At 36.5% G+C, this 21,648-nt stretch overlaps 1 long non-coding RNA gene across 1 annotated transcript in view; it reads left to right on the plus strand.

The window, feature by feature from the left end:
- LOC141374155 (uncharacterized) overlaps positions 1–21,648 on the plus strand; it is a 97,340-nt gene that overhangs the window by 26,601 nt on the left and 49,091 nt on the right. The window contains exon 3 of the long non-coding RNA XR_012380801.1: positions 2,750–2,827. This is a non-coding gene — a long non-coding RNA (uncharacterized lncRNA). The remainder of the gene's footprint in view (positions 1–2,749; positions 2,828–21,648) is intronic.

Genomic DNA, 21,648 nt, shown 5'->3' on the forward strand with positions numbered 1-21,648 from the left:
GGGGGGATGGGTTAGCCTGGTGATGGGTATTAAAGAGGGCACGTTCTGCATGGAGCACTGGGTGTTATGCACAAACAATGAATCATGGAACACTACATCAAAAACTAATGATGTAATGTATGGTGATTAACAGAGCATAATAAAATAAAATAAAAAAATAAGTGGGTAAAGGGATTTGCTTTTATCACCCTTGCCATTAGAAATTACTTGAGGGGGTTATTAAGGACCATGATTTGAATATAAGTTTTAGAAACATCCCTCTGGCTGCATTCTGTAGGGCAGATTGTAGAGGGATAAGAACAGAATCTGGAAGACCACTTTGGTGACTACTGTATGAATCCAAACAACAGGTGATGAGACTGTGGAGTAGGGTTGTAGTATTGAAGTTGGTGAAGAGTTGAGATGGAGATATACTTCAGTAGTAGAGACGATGGCATCTTGTCATCATTTTCCTAATATCATCTGTATCATTATATAACAAAACTGTCAATAGCATAGCTTTTATAATTTTAATTGCTCTGTATTAGTCACATTAAGGGAGAAACACACTATTTCCAAATCAGGCACAAAACTTCCTGTAGTATCTAAGTAGATTGTTACTTTATGCAAGTACTATCTCATGTTTACCTCATTTTATTTTTCTAATAGTAGAAGTTTAGGTTGACCTTGTCCCAGGATATTAGGTTACCTTGCTGCTCTTTAAGGCTTCTGACCACTCATTCATGGGTTGTTCCTCTTGAGGATCTTCCTTTTGACAACATCTTCCCCAGCATTAGCCGTTCCATTGATATACTATTGGAGCTCTATTTATTTCACTCCATCTGCTTGGTAAATTATTCCAGCATACATTTTGTTAGTCTCTGATTTAGGGGGTGGATTCTGTGATACATCTGCATGAAAATATGTTAAGTCTTCAAACAAGCCATGACCTCTTGGAACTCTGCCTGAAATACAAATTTTATAACCATTTGGGAGAGTGAGTTAACTTCACCATTCATCTGCCTAGTCATAGATTAGGAAGCAAGACATAAAATCAATGTTTTCCATAATCAAGTGTGCTTTTCTATAACATAAAAACTTCTAAATAAAATATTCAGTATAAATATTGATTAAAGTAAGCTATAAAGGAAGGGCCTAGGGGGAAAAAGAAAGATAAAATGGAGCAAAATTTAAGCAGTTACAGTTGGAGAGGCACAGATGAGTGCATTTACTCTTACACATGAACGTGTAGGGGTGCCTGGGTGGCTCAGTTTTTTAAGCATCTGCCATTGGCTCAGGTCATGATCCCAGGGTCCTAGGATGGAGTTCTGTGTCTGGCTGTCTGCTCCGCAGGCAGTTTGCTTCTCCCTTGCCCCTCGCCCCGGCTCATGTGCCCTCTCTCTCTCAAATAAATAAATTAAATCTTAAAAAAAACATGTACATGTATACATATATGCATATATATACACATATGTGTATGTGTGTATACATGTGCAGATATACATCTGTATATAAAATTAAACTTCTAATATTCTCTCAGAATTAATTTCTATGTCCTGAATTCTACTCTTTAAGTTCACAAATTTTTCAGTGCTGTGCTAGGAGCTAGTGCTATTTGAAAGGTTATTGCATATCTACTCTGGCAGGCTTTTATATAGTTACCTTTTAATTGAGTAAAAAGTAGTTAGCATTTTTACCATCTCAGTTCTTTTATTAAGCTGTTCAACTGACTACCTAAAGCCACCCTATTTTCATTTGATAAAGGAAACAAATCCAAATCTGTGTTACTTTCTCTTAAAGAGTATTGAGAAAAGGAAACTAATTTGTATCAATTCTCCTTTCTTTTCTTAAGACTGATTTAAGGAAACTATGTGTATTCCAGTTATTTGCCCATTTTGTTAATTTCTGCTTCTACTGTCTACCTCTGAAAAATGACCATCAATTTTTCTATAACATACTTAAACCACTGCCACTTAATTTTAAAGATACTAAACTCTGCTGCCATGGAGGAGCAGCAAAACACTGTAGTTTTGATAACATTGAGAGGCAGCCCTCTTAGTGCAAATGTTGCAAATATTCTGCAACTATTTTAAGTGAAACAAGGGAATGGCTTGTCCCAAAACAGTAACTAGTTTTCCCAGTGGAGATAATTATGCCTTTCAGTACAGTTCAGAATAAAAATCAAGATCATCAGTTTAGTGCATAAGTATAAATATATTCTAGATTGTCCTGTCTTGGTGAGTGCAAGGAGAAAACAAAAAACAAAAAACAAAAAACAAGCAAAATCAAGTGAAAAGAAATTCTAGGTATTTTTTAATGTGAAAAACAAAAATAAAAACAAAAACCCTGAAAGTCTACTCTGAAATGTTATAATTTCTAAAAGTGAAAGAAATTTCACAAAAGCATGTAAAGGAATTAAAAAAAAATCTGAATATTCAAACTTTAATTCAGTAAAACAGGTACTGACCTGTAGTATCTTGGAGATGACTGTAATAAATTGGACTAACAAGATTTTCCTAGAATATCAGATTCCAACATTAATGCATAATCAACACCAAATGCAGGCATCAGCCCTCAAGCCCACACCTTTCCTGAAAAGCAGAAGATGGGAGCCGGAAGGATGACAACATGGTAGCACGGGGAGGTCATCTAGAGAAACTGTAACTAATTAGGCAACCACATTAAAAATAAATTGTGTTGTCTTGTCACTGTGTACTTTCCTGTTAAATGAGCTCCTAGATATTCTACCCTTCCTACTCTCTTTCTGCAGGTGCTGGTGCTTGATGCTTTTTGATAGTAAATGAGAGAAAACCCAAGAAAAAATGTTCATTGTGCATTAAGTCATCTGGTAAGTCCTTTGAGAAGAACATCATTTGAGAAATGCTGATTTCCACATTTCTATACCCGTTGGTACACTGCTATATATTAACTGGAGAGTAGTACATAAAATAAAACATTAATATTCTAGTATGAGTTTCATATGCATGGTGATAATGAGGCTTAACATAGTGGTTTTTTTATATAAATATATGTTTTGAAAATAGCTCTCTATATATCATTAGTGTATAATGGCATCGTTTAGAAGTTTGGGAAAAAAAACAGCAATTTTATCTTAGTTAAAATATTTTTCTGAAGGGATTCACTTTTGCGTAGTTCAGTGTTCCTGAGTACTGGGTGACATTATCTTTTCAATAATAATCAGACAAAAATGTAATCATTGTACTTGTTCATGGGAAAATTTGTTGTAGGTTGCATGTAGAATCAGTTCCCTCTGTTGTACTTTTTATCTTTCCTCTGGAATTACTGTGACCTGAACCATTACAAATAATTATTGAGGGACCTAATTAAAGTTGTGCTGTTTTATGGGACGCCTGGGTGGCTTGGTTGGTTAAGCATCTGCCTTCAGCTCAGGTCATGATCCCAGGTGGGATCGAGCCCCACGTTGGCCTTCCTGCTCAGCGGGGAGTCTGCTTCTCCTTCTCCCTCACCTTGCCTCCTGCTCGTGCTCTCTCTATCTTTGTCTCTCTCTCAAATAAGTAAAATCTTAAAAAAAATAAAGTGCTGTTTTTTGATGTTTGAGGGCATTTAAATATCACTATTTGGTTCTTTTATTAATTTTTTATAATTTGCTCTTATTTCAGTGCTTAGATAGCTTAGTTTATATGACTAGATGACAGTCCTATAGATATCATATGTCAAATGTCTGGCACCTTTCATATGTCATAGAATGCTCATAGCAGAGGTGAGAAGTAGCTCATCATGATGATACTCAGGTATATAGAAGTATTAGATAAAATGTAGAATAATTGGGGAAAAGAGTTACGTCTTCTGAAAGTCATGTGAATTAAAAAATAGCTTTACTTTTTAATATTATAAAAGAGATATATTTTTTCCTTATATTTACCTGTACCATACATCAATATATATGTGCATCCATTGAACTATATGTGGGATTTTGTTTCCTAAATCAAGAAAATAGAAGCAGTTTTGTTGGAGTAGAGAGGGACATAAATGGAGGGGCATGGCATAGCTTTTGTTCCTTCAGACTTTAATTATTGTTTTTGATCACTTAGTGTTAGAGAAACTATTTTGATGAGAGACTTCGGAAATCTGTGTATAGCACATTTTGTTTGGGGATCTAGAAGACAAAAATTAGCAAACAAATAGGAGAAGTCAGTTCTTATCCACCTATGCTGAAAACTCAACACTGTAGTTTTGATAACATTGAGAGGCAGCCCTCTTGGTGCAAATGTTGTCATGGGTAGCAGCACTGAACAGGCTGTTTAAGTGATTTGTTGGGCATCACTCTTCCAAACCGAGATCCAGAGCAGAGGCAGGACCTGATGGGCACCACATATATACTATAGTTGATAGTTTGGCTTGAGTTGCAAACACACTTGTTGCCTTCCTTGGGGGATGTTCTGGAAAGCATGTGGGGATCATAAAGGGCCTGGTGGTTCTGCAGGCATGAGAGAGATTATAGGAATATTGGTTTATTGATTTCAGTGTAGGTTTATTTGTATTTATCAGGTGATATAAACTAATATTTGGGATTACATATTTTAGCCTGTTTTAGTTTTAATTTCATGGTCCTAGACATAGTCAGAATAAAGCCTAGATCTCAAAATATTGTGTTAGGAGACTTGTCTCGGTGATGTGACATATAAAGGTTTCTTTCTCACTCAGGTGAATCTGCTACAGGTCAGTTATCTTCCATTTTGAGTTATGCCATATGGAAGCGATGACTTCTGTATTCACTGCAACAGAGAGAAGGAAGGATAGAGGAGGCACCTCACTCTTGGTACCAAAATAGGATACAGATTATCTATCTATCTATCTATCTATCTATCTATCTATCTATCTATCTATCATCTATCTATTTATTATAAGGAATTGGCTCACCTGGTTATGGAGGCAGGCAAGTCCCAAGATCTGCAGTCTGAATTAGCAAGCTGGAGACCAGGAGAATTAATAGTTGAGTTCTAGTCCATACACAGGAAAAACAAACAAACAACAGTGCCCAGTTTGAAGACAGTAGAATTCTCTCTCTTACTCAGGGGAGGGTCAACCTTTTCGTTCTATTCAGGCCTTCAACTAATTAGACAAGGCCCACTCATATTAGGGAGAACAATCTGCTTTTCTCAATCTATCTACCAAGTTGAATGTTAATCTCATCCAAAAACACCCTCATAGAAACACCCAGAACAATGTTTGACCAAATATCTGGCACCTCATGGCCTAGTCAAGTTGACACATAAAACTAACCATCACAAGTGCACCCTTTGTCATCTAGGCATTCATCTACATCTCTTTAACCCATATTTAACCTTCAAATAAGGACAATAACAAGATTATTATTATACCTAATATGATACAACTCTCCTGCTTACAATCAAAAACACACTAAACCTCTTCCTCAGAAGAGGAGGTAAAATCTGGGAATGATGCTTGCTCTTCTCCTTCGTATCCTGTAATTTGAATGTGATATAAAGTTAACAATACTTAAACACTATGGTATAATATCAATACATCTTGTGTTGCATGATGAGGGAATCAGAGGGGAAAGAAAATAGATACTTGCTTAAAATTGGATACTTACACACCACACACACACACACACACACACACACACGTATTCATAACAAAATAAAGAGGAAATATTCTTGATAATTCCAGTTCTTACTTCTGTAACTGGTTACATGGTTGTAGGTGGTATTTATTTACAACTGCCTTCTTCCAGTTCTCATTCTATATTCTCTTTGGCTTCAGCAAGCACCTCAATTGGTCATGATTCTTTACCTGGGGTGGTGACCCAAACCCTCATTCCTACAGGGTCTGGTGGGCCTATTAGGGAATATAGAGGAGTACTTAGGACATTTGGTGAGCCCTATATATTTCCAATATGATAGTTGAACTTTACAAAGTGAAACACAGTTATATGGCCTATGAAAATCAATTGTACCAAAGCTAGAAAACCAGACACTTGTATTTTTGGACCATATGAGGCAGTTTTTATTTGGGGATTGATCCTATGTTCTTTGCCTAAGTGAAGAAAAGCTTGTTTTTATGTCTCAGTTCTGGACAATTCCTATTGATTTTTGCCCTCATGCTGATGACCTATCCACACAGGCTATTTCCTTAGGGATTCTCAGGCATTTTCACAATAGTCTATATTACTTGACTATGAAGTGATCAAAGCGATTAATTAAGCAAGCTGAAAGTTCACAGTAGACTGCTATCATGTACTCATTTTTGAGGTGCGGACAAGCCTCTTTACCAAGTATATTCCTTTTCCTGTAAAAGTACTTTTTAGGAATAAGCAAACAAAAAATCATGCTATATGGATTTATTCTATTATTTACTCTCCAAGAGTATGGTGCTGCTGTTCTATCTTCCCATTCAAAGCATCTGTCACACAGAAATAAAATCATAGGAAACAGGTATATTTCTATCCTTAAAGACTCTTCCTTCATGAGCCTTGTGCTCTACCCAAGACAAGGCAAACACTAGACATGCTTGAAGATTTCTTATTTATCTTCTGCCACACCAAACATGACAACATCATCATCATCATTTTACTGAAAAGCCGTATTTCAGAGACAATGGGTAGAAACCCAGAAGAAATGAAGAAAGAAAGGACAATTAGGAAGCATGATGCCAAAGGTTTTGCTACCAGTTACTCAAGTGGTTTCCTAGGTCTTTATTTTTCTATTCTCTGATAGTCTGACTACAGTACTACCTTTTAGTTTGGTCTCTTTACATGATATTATTTTAAAAGAAGTGATAGCTTTGTCAGTTGATGAGAAAATTAAATTTATGTTTGTCATCATGTGGCTAAAACAACAAATATTCTCTGGTTTAACACTTTTCTAGTTTCTCTTAGAATCGAGGACACGTGGCCTTGACCCAATTAACATGGAAAATGAGCTTCTCTATATCACAATGTACTCCTGTCAGGTTGGGGGTACTAAGTCAGCTGTCTGGGTTCTTATTTATTTCATATTCTTTCATTAAGAAAACTGGGTTACATACTTTATTATAAAGATTTCTTTGGCATGTGGGAGAGCATATAGGATATGTGTATGTGTGCGTGTGTTGGTATGTATATTTGTGTGTATAAGTCAGATGCAAAACAATTTTTGAAATTAATTGGAGAGTGGACACAATCAAATCTGCAATTCAGTCTTCCAGTTTTCTGCTCAGCTTATTTTTTCTTGATTCATAGGCCTGTCTAGATTTTTATTCTGAAAGAATGTGGTTGATATCATTATTTTGTGACAATACAAATTTTCGGTCAACATGTTTGGGATATGAACATTTTTTCTCATACTGTACTTATCTGCTTTATGTTTCTGACTTCTTCCTTAGACAGGATTTCTTGTGTTATTTCTTCTCCCAGATCAAAGCAATGCCACAAAACCCTGGGATTTCATATCTTAGTGTACAAAAAAATTCAAAGGTATCAAGTTTAGAAAAATTTAAAAGAAACATCTGAGTAATGCAACTCTGTATAGCCAGGTGTTTCTTGTAGCCTTATATTATCATATAGGATGTAGTAACTGAGACAAGGTCCAGAAATCACAATACATTTCTTTGGCATAATATATGGTTTACAAAGAACATTCATTTTATATATATATAAAATATATATAAATATATATATAATATAATATATGTATATAATTCATATATACACATAGACACATACATATCAGAACATTCATATATATATAAAATATATATTATAAAAATATATATATTTATCAGCTCATGTTATATTTACTGCAATTCTAAAGAAAGATGGAACAGATATGGGACAGATATTATCTAACCCGGTATATTTCAAACAATGTTGGTCTAAAGTTGTAGAGTTAGTAAGGGATAAAACTAGAATTCTAATAGTCTTAGCCAAAGTTCTTTAGTAAGAAAGGAGATTCAAAAACTGGACAAATCAGGTCTATGGATGAGATCCAAAAGACCAGGATGAGATCGCACATGGGCAATGGAGCCAGTGCTCAGTGTGATCTAGTAATCAAGGCTAGAGTGGTTCTAGCCAGCTGAAGAATCCCGGATCATTATGGAAAAGTGTTAGGGGACCATGAAGTGGGACTGTGTTAATAAGTCAATAGGTCATATTGGTGTAAAGGTATAGGGTCAGAATAGACAATGCTGTCCCTCTGTATAAAATTTCTGGGTTGTGAAAGGAAGAACTTGGTCATCAGATTCACTTGTCACATCAATGTTTGATCCAGATTGACTCCAAAACTCTAAAAGATAAAAAATTAGGAAATGAGTATTAATGGTGACTCAGAGAAGGAATTTGTATAGATGGAGTCAGAGACACTGCTGATTCATAGACAAGATTTAATATCAGGGTGGAAGTAGGCACTCAGAGTGCTGAAATACTGGTCACTCAGGTGTGACCTTGGGAAGCTGACTTACATAGGGTGATTCTCAGATAAACTGAGGAAGTTAGACTAGGGAGAACATTAATAAAATTATTTGAGCCATGAAGCCTTACATATCTATAAATGATAGGTACAACTAAACCATCAGCAATTAGTACTAATACAATTTCTTCTCAGTGACTAGTCTTTTCAGCAATTATAATTATAAAATTATAGTAACAAAATACCTAATAAACCTTTTTCTTGGGGAGGGGGTAGGATCTTTTATTTTTATCCAGGGAGCTTTGACATCTCTCTAGAGGTGGAGTCAAATTTTTGAAGGGATTTAATAGCAGAATCTCATGGGTTCTGTTAGGCTCAATCTCGAAGGGTTCTATAGGAGTAATTTTGTCATCTACCTTTGTGTAGGTGAAGTAGAGGGAGCCAAGGTAGGATTACTTTCTGTACACGTTAGGGGCAGACATAGGACACTCGAATATTCTTGGACATAAAATACTCTTGTCTGAGATGACATTTATTATCAGGGAAGTGTAAGGATCCTTTCTTTGCTGTTAATATAATAACCAGGTGCCATTAGGCCACAGAGGACACACATTTTCATGGTGCATCAATGTTCCCTTGATTTTGCTATTACTGACAAGAGATATATAATTGGCCTTTCCTCATTTATGAAGTCCTATCATTTGCACAGTTTTCAGATTTTAACAATATGATACTTGATTGATAGAGAAAAACTGGACTTTGAGGGAACCACTTAATGGGGCATCCATAGTGTGGAATCTTAGAATATTTTCTAGGAAAATATGATGAAATCTTTCTGAATAAGTTCAAACTGAGAAGAAACAATATTAAATAATATTAAATATTGCAGTGGAGTTTGGGACACTAAGGTTGATTGGGCTATTTGTTTTGTGATGTTCCCTAGGGTTATTTTGTTGAGAGTTTGCCATTAAGTGGCCTAATTGTGTCAGTGGATGGGGGCCTTTTCAATTTGCATAATTTCCTCAAGGGACTGCAGCTGCTAATTTGGTGATTAATTATCCATATTACACATTGTTTATTTGACCATGCCTAGATTAATTTCTTTTTTCTCAGCAAATCACATTTAGATATAAATTTGCATATCTTGATTACATTTTAATGCCTTGGCTATCATTGTCTCTTCCCTGGACACCTCATCAGATTATAGAAGAGTGCTCAAGCAGAGAATGATGGAATGTCTTAAATGACATTGCACATCAGTGGACAGATAATGCACATGACTTATTTTTAATGAAGAATGTGTTTTCTTATAATCAAGTGAATTATGACATCTAATGTACAATATATTTTGTGTTTTTGCCATTTCCATTTTACTATAATCGGGCAATTTCAAAAATAGTCTTTATTAACATTTTTAATATTACTATATGTGTATCTTTTTCTGTGTCAAAATATGTTATTTCTATTTATTTATAATCTTGTATTTTGTTGTCAAATGCTTGCAATCTGGGTTAATATTCGAGGTCTCTAATTAGTTAATCTCCCACCCAACTTCTTCCAGCTTTGAAAACCACTGGGTTTCTGGTGGCATTATACCACAGGTTCCTTACAGTCAAGGACTGTGTCTCAATTTATCTTTCATTTATTTGATAGAGTGTCTTAACTGTTGTAAAAGTAGATTGTAATTAATATTCATAGCTATACCTTATTGAATGCTATCTAGGTCCCAGATAGTGTTAAAAGATTTACTTGTATCATCTCCTTTAGTTGTTAAGCCATCTTATGAGAAAAGTATTATTTTCTTTGGTTTGACAGTGAGACAATAAGTTTTAGAGGCAAGAAGAAAGGAATTTGTTCAAGGTGAAATAACTAGGAAACAGTGTGGCCAAAATTAGAAACTGTCTAATAGTAAAGCCTGTGCTTTTAGCCAACTGTATGGATGGAGAATGCTAAATGATAAATGCTTTTAACCAAAATGAATAAATGCTCTTAATCAACAGTAAATGAATGCTTTTAATTAACTGAAGGGGTGCAGAACAATGAGTGTATTAATGGTCTTAATCAACAATGAATGAATGTTCTTTACTAACTGTATGGACATAGAACACAGAGTGAATAAGAGAGTGAATGATGGAATATTGCTCTCCTATATTGGAGATGAATCATATAAAGAAATTCCATTTCAACCCTCCATCCTAAATAAACAACAAGGTAGGAACAAGCGGGGTCAGGTCCAAGGCTTCGCACTAGTGGGAGCTGGCAGGTTTGATATAATGAGTACATTGTGGTTAGACTGCTGGAGGGGAGCACAGGTATTATTCACTTCTCCCTTTATGCTGCATAATCCCTCCCATTCCCCGGATGCAATAAAGAAATTGGGTACTCACAAAATTTCCATAAAATGTGGACTCTAGCCAGTGTTTCGGGTGTTGAAGACTGCAAGTAAGGTTAAATTCTGTGGGTTTATTTGGGGAGGAACTTCTTGATGCATTCAGTTGCTGCTCTCTTGTTTCCAAAAAATGTATGCTTCAGGAACCTGAAAACTCATTCCCATATCCTGGTCCTGATAGGCCTGCATGAATGAACCATAGAGACTGTACACTTAACTGCTTTACCAGAGTGGTTTGTACAATGTCTTAGGCATGCTAGGATGTTGGGGCAAACTATTTAACTTCTCTGTACTTCAGCCTCTCCATCTGTACAATGAGAATAATAATACTAAGAATATGTTTTATATTATGTACTTAACGTATCAATTATATAATGATATAAAATTAATATATCAATGTGCACATATTGGTAAATAAAAATAATTAAAAATAACATACTACTAATAATATTATAGAGTTATAACAAATAAATGTTACTGCTTATCAACAATTTAGGCCCTTGCCAAGCACGGAATACTCTTACATTTTCTTTTTTTTTTTTTTTATGCTCATGCTAACCTGAAGCTCTCCCAATTTATACTCAGGTAGCCAGCTTTAAAAATTCAACTTCCCCACCTCTACTTCCTGCTCTTTCTGGAGTTCATTACTCCTTTTCACCATCTGAAATGACACTGGAATTAATCTCTTCATTAAACAGACATTTATTCAACACTCCCTGCATGTAAAAGAACTTGAACTCTGACCTGAAGGAACTTGTGATCCTAGATGGGAAATTCATCAGCAAGTAAATATAGAATGTATTTTAAATATTATTATGGTGGTAATTTAAAGTTCGCTGGCAGCTGAAGAGGGAGATGCTTAAGTCTGGTTTGGAAGCTGGGGAAGGTTTTACCAAAGAGAAGTTTGGAAGCAGAAGGGGGAAGGAAGAGCACTCTCAGACAAATGTCTGTGAATATTTAGAATTTATGTCTGGGAATTTATGAGAAACCTCAGTGAGGTATCAGGAAAATGTCAATATTATTTGTGGAAAAATCTTATCTTCTAAATTTGCAAAATCAACTTAGTTCTGCTTTTAACTTTGAAGAACACATTGTTGAAAGAATGTCGTGCTAACGTTGGCATCTGTACAGACCCACTAAGAACATCTTGTAGATGAGGAGGAGTCTCACAGTCTTTCTGCTTCTGCCTTATATTTCCTGGGTGCCTTGGCGGGTAGCATGAAGTTGATGAGGGAGAAGGAAGCCAACAAATTATCTCAGAACCATCTGATGAGCTAGTGAAAGACCAAAGCTTATACTCACTGACTCTGGTTTTATTACTGGTCTAAAGGAACTCCTCAAGATTTTCTAAGTTGCTGAATGTAGCTGAAGATGATTATGGATGGTGGAGGGAACTTTAAATTAATGCCTGGTTAACTTGAGAAGGAGGCATGGTGGAGCATGTCTGGATAAGTAAAATGTCCTCTCTGTCTTCCTCTTCTCCTCTCTCTTGGAATTTAAAAATTGATATGTTCCTGTTTTTATAGAGGAGCTTTGAGTAGAGATATGTGCCAGTTTTTCATCTATGAAATGATTGAAAATATTTCTTTACCTATGAAGTAGGGGTTAGAACATTCCTTTATAGGGTTCTTATAAAGAAAGAATAAGTTACTATGTAAAAGTGCTCTGTAATCACTGAGGCCTAAATTAAATTTAAAAATGTAAAAAAGTTCAAAGTAACTGTACAAAATAGATTGAAAATGTGTGTGGCCAAATGGCTTTGGAGTTGATAGACTCCCATTGAATCTTTTTTTTTTTTTAAAGATTTTTATTTACTTATTTGACAGAGAGAGACAGCGAGAGAGGGAGCGCGAGCAGGGGGAGCGGGAGAGGGAGGAGCAGACTCCCCGCGGAGCAGGGAGCCCGATGCGGGACTCGATCCCAGGACCCTGAGATCATGACCTGAGCTGAAGGCAGACGCTTAACCAACTGAGCCACCCAGGCGCCCCAATTCCCATTGAATCTTGACTATACTTCACTGTAGGGATATTTGGAAGGCTGACAACTCCTCAGGGCATTAATTTCTCATCTGAAAAGGGAAAGTTGTGAGGATTAAATCAAGACGTATGTGAAAGCACTGTGTACGCGGTGTTGAGTGTGGAGCAGGGGTCCCTTTCTTTGCCTCACTTATTCGCCCTTCCTTCATCCTCCCTTCTCTTTCCCTCTTGCCCCCTCTTCTTTCCTTCCCCTTCCCACCCTCCCTCTCTCCCTTTCTTCCCCCCTTCCTCCTAGGCCTCCATCCCCTTCTTTCACCATCTCTTCACAGATGCATGATCATGTATTACAGCCAATCTCTTACTGTCAATACTCTCTTATTTAATATTTGTCTACCATTTTTTACTCTACACCTCTAAAAAGATTTGGTTTATTTCTCAAACTCCTTTTAACCATTCTCAGGCTGTATCCTGTTCATCTTGTAAATACTCTCACCATTTATCATGACTTCGATTCACCGTACAAGCTTCAGACAGGCTCAGCTTCCCTATACCAACTCTGCCAGTCCTTACCTTCCAACACCCAAGGCTAGTCAGGATAGCGGGAGGGGGGTCAGAAACTTCTGTTGTATCCTTTATGTTTCTCATACTTTATAACATTGCTGAAGCTTCCTAGCTACTTAGCAAATTTTGTACACTCCTTGATACAAGAGTCCCAATGACTGTTTCAATTTTCTTATAACTTATATATTCTGTTTGGGTGGCATTTAGTATATTCTGCTTTATGGGGTGTGTGTGTAGGCACGCGCGCACATGTGTGGATGTGCACGCGTGTGTGCATACATGCATGTATGGATGGTTCTTGACTGTGCATTTTAGGGGTCAATCCTAAGTTTTAATAAATTTTTGTAGTCCCTATCATATCTAGTAAATTTATATTCACTTATTTAATGAATATTTATTGAATTAACTCTGTGTGTTAGACATGTTCTAAGCATAGGGAATTCAGCAGTATCCAACATGAGCATGCTTTCTGCTCTCATGGTACTTCTATTCTATCAAGGTGCAGACAAAAAATTCGTAAACGGATAAATAACCAAGACAATATTAACTAAGTTAGTTATCCCCTCAAGACTGTGGTTTTTCCTTTGAGAAATGGTGAAAATTACATTGTTCTTGTCTGCCTTTGGAGCCGCGTAAGGGATGATATGGATATATTTGGTAATGCCTGTGCACCCTACAAGATTATTACCATTATTGACAGTAACAGTGGAAGGAATCCTTGATTAGATGTCAAGGGACCTCACTTCTAGCCACAACTTAGTCATGAATTCTCTCTCAGCCTCAGTGTCCTCACCTGTCAAATAAGGGAGTCAGCCTAGATGATTATAAAGATTTCTTCTGGCATAGTGCTGTATGTCTCTAAGAACATGATGTTGCAATTCATATCTAGAGGCCCCAATTGATCTGTCAAAGTATGCTGCATATTTTTGAGAAGACACTGTAAATGTCTTCTGGGAAGTTTCATTTTAATAACTATTAGGACAACAGGAATACTGTGTCTTTTATTAAATTTGTCTGTCCCCTGGTGCTGATAGTATCTTCTGAATATAAATTGCACAATATAATATAATAAAACAGAGTTTAGAATTGTTTTCATAATAGTGCATACCACAGTACTCAGCCATAAAATAAGAAGTGAAAGTACATCTTGTTCTGTAAACTCATAATTTTCAGCTGTCTAAAAACTGAATGTAAAAAGGAAATTAATAAGGGAAAACATTTCACAGCATGCCTGCATAGTTAAAAAAAAAAGATTATGTTCTTTATAAAAAAAAAAAGGGAACTTTATTCTTCTGGTATTGGATAACCTAGAAAAATATTTGTATTTTTTTATCTTTGTTTTTGCTAATAATTATCACTGGCACATTTATTTACTCATTTTTGTATTCTTTAATTCTCTTTAGAAGCATTTGTTTAGGAGTCCTTATATACTCAACTCAACTTTCATATCAGCTTATGTATATTAAAAGAAAGGGTGGCCTCTAGAAGCTTGGAAGACATGAGATTTTACATTAAGGATAAATGAATGTCTAGTTGAAGTTCAATATCCTTAGTTTGAGTTTTGCCAACCTGTAGGATTAGTTTAAAAATAACTTGCTTTAGCAGCATTGGTCAGTTAGCTTTGAGCAATCATTAGTTAACATGGTCACATGATAGATAAAAGGTCCAAATTAGATGCAAAATGCTTGTTGTGGCAATGCAATTCTGTCAATCAACTTTCTTTTCATTGGGACAGAAATTATGGGTTTGATTTTTGTGGTTCTAGATAATATAATAATGACATTAATAATACTGTCATAACATATGCCATGGCTTTGTTCTTTCCTTGCATAGCCATCATTTCACCATATTCATGGAACAAAATGGGGAAAATGGCAGTCATTGTCTTCAAAATGCTGATGCTGAAGACTCACATTACAATGGAGTGTGATAGATGCTAAGAAGGGGTGGTATGGAAGAACATACTCACGTAATCAGTCTAGCCTAAGAAAGATTTAGAGGACAAGTTTATACATTGTGTGTTTTGACTGCCGAAAATCTTTTAAAGTAGGTATGATGATCTGCATTTTACAGATAAAGAAATTAAGCCAGAAACTAGATCAAGGTCACATAGGTAAAAATTGTGACAGCTAGAGTTTAAAGCCCTGGCTCCAAAACACTTATCTGCTACAACAGAGACTACAATCCCTATCTCATTCCCAGATGATTGCTTGCTGATGGTCATGGGGAAAATGATTAAGAGAGGATGAGTAGATCAATGAAAAAGCAGAAACAATGACAACAATGATACATGTATATACACACAAAGATGCACACACATGCCTGTGTATATACACAGATACCATGGCTCATACATGCACATACATATTCTGCTGTTTTTGAGTCAGAGGTATAAGCAGTATGGTATAAGAGGGAAAAATGGATCCAGATTACAGGGTTTAATTCCATTTCCCAATATGTGCATAGTGAAACCGGTCCCTGCATCCTTTAGAACCTCACTTTCCACATCTGTAAAATGACATTAATAGTGATAATGTTTACTATTCCCATATGTTGACTATTGTGCACTCAGTAATGTAATTGAAAGTTACTGTAAGCATTGAAGTTTCTACCAATACCTGCAATTCATTTTAAGGGTGGTGATTTATATTTAAATATATTTATATTTAAAGGTGTCAGATGCTGGTTATTAATCTACCAGCCTCCATGCTCAGAGTCCAATCCAGGTAAATTTGAAGCAGCAGGAGACATAATAAAAAATTAAGTGAAAAATTACATTCTCTTGTCATAGTATCTTGTAGAACCATTTTTGTCCTAATACGTGGAATCATCTGGATACATAACATTTTACGCTGAAGACATCCCTATGTTGCTAGACTCAGTGGGCATTTCTCAGGCATCTTACCTATCCAGAGTTTTGACACAGTGATCACTCTGTCAGGAAACATATTTGCTGTATTTTCCTACCTTCATAGACACTCCTCAAATCTCTTTTAGTGATTCCTCATCATCTCCCTGTTCTCCAAAGGCTATAGTGCCTCAGGGGTCCGGCCATGGATCTCTTCCTTCCCAATCTACATTCACCCCTTTGGGGGTCTTGTCCACTCTGATGATTTCCAAAGCAATTTAGACCTTGAACATTTATTTCTCTAGCACCGACTTCACTCCTCAGCTCCACATGCATATATCTAACAGCTCATTTGACAGTTCTGCTTGAATGGAACATGACCCAAACTGAACTAGCGATAGGACAACTGCTCATTCCTACGTGTCCTTCAATCTTCCCTCACTTAAATTAATGAAATGTCATTTCTTTTAGTTGCTCAGGTCAATAACTTTCATATAATCCCTGACCCATTTCTTTCCCTCAAATACCACATGTGGTCTAGTTCACTGGACTCTACTTTCATAATCTGACCAGTTCTCAGTTCCAATGCTGCCATCAAAACTATCCTCTCTTAAATCTAGATTGCACAAGAACCTACCTGCTGTTCTTGCTTCTACTCTTGTCCTATTCTGTGGTTTATTCTCAACACAGCTGCTGAAGCATTCTTCCAAAATGTTAAGTCCAAGCATGTCACTTCTTTGCTTGAGCCTTTCCAATGACTTACCATTCCACTTAGAATAAAAGTCAAAGTCCTAACCTTGACCTCCATGATCTTCATCATTTGCAGCACCCTCGCCCCATCTATCTGACTTCCTGTTCTTTGACCTCAATTTTCTCCAGCCCCAGTAACCCACTGGCTGCTCCTCGAAGTTCCAGGCACACTCCTTTTGGGCTTTTGCCGGCTTCCTCTCCTCTGCCGAGAGGGATTTTCCCTGGATATTTGAACACCTAGAACGCTCATGTTTTGTTCATGTGTTTACCAAAATCCACCTTCTTTGTGAAACATTATCTGGTTATTCTTCCTAAAAATTACACTACACGTACACATTACACTCATATTCCTCTTTCCTGCTCTATGTTTTCTCCTTGGCAGTTCTTACCATCTAACAGGCTTTATATTTTACTCATTTATTATGTGTCTTATCTCCTTCCCCCATTCATAGAAACTAAGTTCCAAGAGTATTTCTGTCTGTTTTCTTTACCACAATATCCTTAGGATTTATAACACTGCCTGGCATATTATAGGTGCTCAATAAATATTTATTGAGTTGATAAATTTATGAGTTTTGTTACACATGCATATTAATAACATATGTGTGATGTATATATATATATATATATATATATATGTATTTTTGTGTGTGTGTATGTAAATGAATGATATGTTGTTAAATGAGAACAAGTCATACAAATGTGCCCTAAACTTGAATTATCTATATAAATACCTCAAAGGTCTAATTTATTTTATTTGTATAGGCACCGCCTGAGATAATATGAATCAGAAAAATAGGGTACATTTTTGGCTTAATGTATTTTCATTCCTTAAATTAAGAACTATAGAAATGTTAAAGAGAGATTAGGATAATCTGAAGGAAAATTTAGGTGGGTATATTTGCAGGTACCATAGAAATATCACAGGCTTAATTAGTTTCAAAAATTTTCCCCAAGACTGTCCTACTCAATTGTTGGGAAAAACAAAGCATTATAAAATGTTATTGCTGCCACAATATGAAGCAGAATTTCAGCCTAGATTAAGTGCTTAATTTCAGTGGCTTAAGTGCACTTTGCTCAGTAGACAAGAAATGTAGCTGTTCTGGCAAAAGCATGGCACATTCTTTGTGTAGCAATTAAGGTCTGTATTTTTAAGTTGAAGTTAATCAAACAAATAGAGTTGTGTTTTCACCTAGAAGTCAGTACCATCATAACCAATACTGTCTTCAGAAAAAGAAAAGAGGAAATATTAAGTTGATTTAGAAAAATCTTCAAGACAACTGAATAACAGGAAACTCACCAGAGTAAGTGGGAAAACACTGAAGAACTCTTTTAACGTATATTGGTAGTACTTATCATTTGCTATCTAAATCTACAGTAATATCCTAACCAAGAAAGCTTGCTATATTTTGTCAAGTGCTTTTTCTGCATCAGTTGAGAGGATCATATGGTGCTTGTCTTTTCTTTTATTAATGTTTCTATCACATTGATTGATTTGTGAATGTTGAACCACCCTAGCATCCCAGGAATAAATCCCACCTGGTTGTAGTGAATAATCACTTTAATGTACTGTTGGATCCTATTGGCTAGTATCTTGGTGAGTATTTTGGCATCCATATTCATCAGGGATATTAGTCTGTAATTCTCCTTTTTGTTGGGGTCTTTGTGTGGTTTTGGGATCAAGGTAATGCTGGCTTCATAAAATGAGTTTGGAAGTTTTCCTTCCATTTCTATTTTTTGAAACAGCTTCAGTAGATTAGGTATTATTTCTTCTTTAAATGTTTGGTAGAATTCCCTTGGGAAGCCATCTGGCCCTGGACTCTTGTTTTTTGGGAGGTTTTCTACTGAATGTTTACCTCGCTTTGTTCTTCAATATATCATAAGCTTATAGAGGATAAAAACCTAAGTGCAGGGAATTGGTTACTTTCTCATTGCCACTAGTGTCCACACCTAGTTCCCCAGCATATTAGAATAGCAAGTAAGGAGCAAAGAATAAGCCAGAGCTGGGATAAAATTCCAGCATGATCTTCCAGCATTATATAGTGGCCTGAGGATTTTCTCAGGGCTCTCCATTCAGTTGATTATAAAGGCCACCTGGTAACCCTGAGACAACTGGATTTAGGGTTCATTTCTGGACTAATGGATTTATTCAATAAATATTTTCTGAATATCTAGTTTGTTCCTGACACTATTTTAGGTTCTGGGGATACTGAGGTAAACAACACAGACATGAAATGTATATTATAGAGAGGTAGGTAGTCAAAAGTATGTAGGATTGCATAGTATCAGGTAAATATTATTATAGGGTTAAGCAGAAAACGAAGCAAAACAGACAAAAGGGAGGGTGCTGTTTTTCATTTTTTATGGTTTAGAAAGAACTGGTTTCTCTGAAGAGGAGACTGGGAGAATGACATGGTGGAAGTGTCCTTAGGAAGGATCCTTTGGGTCTCTACAGAGAACACTGAGATTCTGGGAGTGATGGAAGAGGGAAAGCATGTTTGATTTAATCAAAGAACAGCAGGAAGCTGATGTGATGGTGCTGAGAAAGAGTTATATCATGGACAGTTTTATAGGCCATGGTCAGGCCTTTGGACTGAGTTCTAAACGACACAGGAAGCCACGGGTGAGGGACTATGGTTAGCAAAAGAGTATCTTTCTATGATTCATGATTTAAAAGATAATTGTGGCTATTATGTGGCAAAAACACTCTAAAGGATGCATTGAGAAACCAAGTAGGAAGTGATTCGTGTTGTGGAGGGGACACAATGTGGCTCACATGGTGTGTAGCAGAGAACTGGGAGTATTTCTAATACAACATGAAGATGGAGCCTAAGTGATTTGATGACAGAATGTGGAATGTGAAATGGGATGTGAGAAAAAGAGGGCATCAAGAATGCGACCTGTTTGTGGCATTTGCTGAGGGAGATGGCACATGGGGAAGGTGAAAGTTTGGGGGAATATTGAAATCCAGAGTTCATTCCAGACATGTTAATTTCAATGTTGGCTAGCCAAGGAATAACGTTGAATGCGCAGTTGTATAGACGAGAGTGAAATTCAGAGGAGGAGTGGACCGTAGATTAAAAAAATTGAAGATACGCACATATGGCAGGAGAAGATTGCTAGATGTACCTACCAGGCACAGATCCATCAGGAAAGTATAGTGTAAGCAAAGGCAGATCTATCATGGTGGACTTTAGGTTGGACACAACTTAATCTTCTTGGAGTTTTATTGCATGGAGTCCTTATTACCACACACACTCATGCACAAAGCAGCAGGCTGTTTCCAGGTCTTGCTTCCAGTATCTCACCACGCCTGAGGTCCTTGGCCCAGGAGCATTGATTTTTGCTGACAATACAAGAGGGTTGGGGCAAGAGGTACTTTTACACAGCACCATGCACATGGGGGGCATGCAGTTCTCACTGGCTGAATCAATGAACTAATCATAATGTCTTTTGCCTCTCAGAACTGAGATTCAGTATTTCCAATGTCCACTGAGAATTTGAACACATTAAGTCAAATAAGAAGGCCTACAACTTACAACATAATGGTTTCTGGAGAGAGGATGCAAGCCCAACTTTGATGAGTGAGGGTATCACCTGTTTGGGTGCTTGTAGCTCGTGTCAAAATCTTATAGCATGCAAACCCATTTTCTTTCTTAAGGGAAAACAAAATTGTCTTGAAAATAGTTTCCTTCGATGCCTCATTGGTCCTTTTCTTCAATCTGTAAAATGTTTTAACTGGTTCATATCCACATGGATTCCCTAAGTCTTATCCTGCATTTGTGCAATTACAATTCTCCAGTGTATGAATCATCCTTCCTTACTTTCTCATCACCCCTGATTATTTTGACCCAGTGCCTCCTGCCTTAGTGTGATATCAATGTCAGTTGGACTTTGCTGTGATGGTCAAATTATAACTGAAGAGTTTTGGTCATTATTGTATGGCATGTCATTTATGATAAGAAATGTTGGAAAAACAAGAAGTTCCAAGTAGAGATAATGATAAACTGAGGTGTTAGAGATTTAACTTGACATTATATATAAATTTTTTTTAAAGATTTTATTTATTTATTTTACAGAGATACAGTGAGAGAGGGAATACAAGTAGGGGGAGTGGGAGAGAGAGAAGCAGACTTCCTGCGGAGCGGGGAGCCCGATGCAGGGCTTAATCCCAGGACCCTGGGATCATGACATGAGCCGAAGGCAGACGCTTAACGACCGAGCCACCCAGGCACCCCTAAATGTTTTTTAAATGTTTTTTATTGTTATTCACTCCACATTATAAGCTTATGTTTAACATATAATTTATTCATTCAGCAACTAGTGAGCAGGCTTTAATTAGGCTGTGGATATATAATGGTGAAGAAATAGACACTAGGTCTATTAATAAGCTTCCAGGCAGACAATAAACAAATAAGCAAACCATATACATATATGGTTATATTTATATATAAACATAAAGTCACAGCTTATGAAGGAAACAAACAGGGTGCAAAGAAAATGGGACTTGCTTAGGTCAAGTGACCAAGAATAGCGTTTCAGAGGAAGTGACAATTAAACTGAAAATTGAAGGATAAAAAAAGATCAACTGTGTAAACATTGGAGGATGTGGGAGAGCCATCTAATATTGGAAAAAGGAACAGTTTGTAAACATCCTGGGACAGGTGCATTAGGGAAAGACTAAGACGTTTGTGGTGGACAGGGGAGAGACAAGTTAAGAAAAAAAATGGAACCAGGTGAGGTTGGAAAGTAAGC

The sequence above is a fragment of the Callorhinus ursinus genome, unplaced genomic scaffold (genome assembly GCF_003265705.2).
Source record: "Callorhinus ursinus isolate GAN/ISIS: 27379988/994484 unplaced genomic scaffold, GSC_fseal_2.0 scaffold14, whole genome shotgun sequence".
NCBI classification, from domain to species: Eukaryota; Metazoa; Chordata; class Mammalia; order Carnivora; family Otariidae; genus Callorhinus; species Callorhinus ursinus.